Here is a 3654-nt window from a genome sequence, read left to right on the forward strand (position 1 = left end):
ATAGGCAGCAACGTAACTTGACGAGTTTTGTGAATGCCTTCTTGTAAAAACTCTCAATAATGACGTGGTCCATGACTCGCTATGTTTCCTATTTGCTAGAGCAGTCATGTCATGGAGATCATGTCTCCAAAATTGTACATCGTCTTCCACCATAGAGGTAGAGTATGTGGCAATTTCTGATGTTAGCAACAAGGAAGCTGTATAGTTAGCTTGCCTAGTGGAAGATCTTGCCATTACTCAAACTCCAATGTTGCATTGTGATAATCAAAGTGCAATTGCATTAGCAAAGAACCCCGTGTTTCACTCTAAGTTAAAATACATAGAAGTCGGATATCATGTGATATGTGACATATTGGCTAGCAAGTGCATTGAGCTAGTCAAGGTTCGTATAGATGACAACCATGCAGATGCTCTCACGATGGGCCTATCGTTCAAGCGGTTTGTACATTGCATGGAGATAATGGGTGTACGGTGAAGCCATCAGATTGCTTAACGATTGTACACATGTACATGCATAGCCACTTGGGCCACGTTGGCCTTCAGATGGGAGATTTTTAGGGTTCAAGCCAACTAGCTGGACACCCTTCACACTGATCGTACTAACCTTATCTATTCTTTTGATCATATAGAACAATAAGGAGTAGTGAGGTAATTCAAAATCCTCACTAAGAGCTTCACCAACACTCTGTGTCTCCTCTTCTTCTCCCTCACACTTTGCATGCATTGCGCACTCTTCATTAAGCTCCTTGAGAGAGAGTTTATTGCTACCATAAACTCCCTTCTCCTTCTTATTATTGTTTTGTTGTCGTGGTTGTTGCTCTAGTTTTTGGTTTTGGAAACTGAGTTGGATTTTTCTCCTTCCTAAGGTTTATCTACCTTCTCAAGAAACTTGTAAGCATTTTCCCTAGAAGGAAGGAAGATCTAGAGGTAACCATATTGTGTTGAATGACATTTGATATGGTCTTGGAACTCTGTGCATTAACATATTTTTGCATATCCTCACAAGGTCCAACACAAAATTATTGCAATTGTTTTAAAAAATCTATTCTTTTGTAAACAGTGGCTTTGAGATGTATGTTCAATAACTTTCAAGTAGACTTACCTCCTTTCAACTTGGCACTTCTCCAAGCTATTGTTGGGATAAAACCACTATGGCCAAAAGATTGGGACCCCATCCCCTTACTAACACCCATCACTAACACATTATTCTTTACTCTCTAGATAATAGAGAATGAGGAGTTGCACGACTGTTGTGCCTATGCTCCACCAAATATCTATGTACTTCTCTCTCTCTCTCTCTCTCTCTCTCTCTCTCTCTCTCTCTCTCTCCCCTTCACATAATCAATCCTTTCAACTTATATGTGATTGTTATGACATTGTCGATGAAGCAGAGAGGTTTTGGATCCAGATACACAATTTTGTATATATCTCTCTTAGAACTATTTGGATAGACATGACTCAAGAGTCTACACTACAACAAAAAAAGGTGCCTTCGACGAAGATTTCGACGCCATACGTCGAAATATTCGTCCCTGTAAAACCGTCGAAATACGCGTCGATATGAGTGTCGAAAGGCATTATTTTTTACGCGTATTTCGACGTCCCTATCGACGAGTATTTCGACGACCATATCAGAAGAAAAAAAAATTTGGACAGAGGACAGGCAACCTGGCCTATGCCTAGTGAAAAGATGGACATAGCCACAACCAGACTGCATGTCCTCTGCCCAAGAAAGCGAGCAGCACCAAAATCAATTGTGCTCCTGCAGAAATTTCGGCAGAGTTCCCTTTGTTTTAACATAAACTTTAAAAAAAAACCATATGTATACGCCTCCTACATTATACCATGTAGGATCTCACATGAGATTTAAGGTAAATGAAAGAAATGAAACGAACTTTGTGCAAAACCATAACCAAATTAAAACCATAACCATAACCATATTGATCAAAACCATAATGATAACCATAACCATAAACAAAACAATAACCATAACCATATTGATCAAAACCATAATAATAACCATAACCATAAACAAAACAATAACCATAACCATAAAGTTAAACATAACCATAAACAAAACAATAACCATAACCATGTCTATACAAGAACAATAACCATAACTATGTCTATACAAGAACAATAACCATAACCATAACCATGTCTAAACAATAACCATAACCATGTCTATACAAAAAAGAGACACAGAGATGTGTCTCTGTCTCACAAAACATATATAGAAATCCACTGATGGCTCCGCGTCACAACCTACACATAAGAGCACAAATCACAAAATTAGTATTGATATTACTTCACATATACTTATTTAATTAAATCAACTCACACATATTTTCGTCTCACCTCAATCGATCATCGAGACTCTAAGGCCTGCCAGTCTACAGGCTCTCCTGTGGCAGCAAGATCATTCAATACTTCATAAATGCCTCTCTAATATCCATCTGTCTCCTCTTGCTGTGTCAGGGCTTGATGCATTGCAAGATTCTACGTTTATACAAAAACCAAAGTGATTAAGAATACATGATTCATCGCGTTTTAAAAAAAACGCCATAACTAGGGTTGGATTGAAAACTCACAAACTCATAGCGAAAGGTGTCGAAGCTTCCGCTGCCAAGATGAGATGTGCCCCTGGTCATCTGCCTGACGCTACTGTCTGAACCGCGTGTTCACTGTCTGCTCATCCTCCTTGATATGCTGCCACGTCTTGTGTGAGATGCCCGAAGGCTTCGGTAAGCCGGTCTTGAAAGCCCGATGAGCTGCAAGGGTAAGCCTCTAGTTGTTCGACTTCGCCTGAAATCGTGTCGCTCCCTATTGCGTCTCTCTTTCTCTTCTTCGTACATTTCAAGCCATTTTTGCATCGGCTCTGAATTCAGTATACAGAACTTCATGATCTTTTCTCGCATGGCATCGTTCATTTTCTTCGGCACCCCTTGCCCCTGCGGCTCCTCTCCCACCAATCTTGCATCCTCCTCATCGCTCCATAGTCGAGGCATTTGTGGGTCAGAAATGAAAAAAGAATGCAATCATTTGGACATGCATGAATCTTGTTGTAGTCCAAGCCAACTGAGGTCAATAGTCGCTTTGCGTCTGGCCTGAAGGGGGGCATTTCATTGCCAGCCTGGAGAAGTTGATCCCGCAACAACCTATTTATGCCACATTAAATTAAAAGCTCCCCAATCACATCATTGTTGCAATCGGAAAATCTCTTTTGTAAGTTACGTACCTAAACAAAGCAGTGATGCTTGCATCTAACCACCCATACACTGACCGCAGATTCAAAAATGTCAGACAAGTACGAAGCACATATATTTTGGCGCCTTTATAGATTGGTTGACGTGCCAACTTTCTCAACATGTCTTCAGGAGATAGGCGCATGGCTTCTGGTGCTACTTCGTTAGCGTTCTCCTCGCTTGTCTGGAAGAAGGCATCCAGCATCTCCTCCATGCCGTCATCTTCTGTATGTAAGCCCTTTTATGCTTCCATCCTTGGCTCTAGATTGGTCGGACGCATAATCCTTTTTCTCTCTCTCAGAGATGTAGGTGTTATGTCGCGAAAATCAATGCCCGTTCCGTAAGAGTCGTATCGTAGATTCTGTACAATTTCTCTAGCAAACTCTCCATAGTTGTGCACATGCTCATT

The sequence above is a fragment of the Adiantum capillus-veneris genome, chromosome 25, assembly GCF_014529385.1.
Source record: "Adiantum capillus-veneris isolate H3 chromosome 25, ASM1452938v2, whole genome shotgun sequence".
Taxonomy (NCBI): Eukaryota; Viridiplantae; Streptophyta; class Polypodiopsida; order Polypodiales; family Pteridaceae; genus Adiantum; species Adiantum capillus-veneris.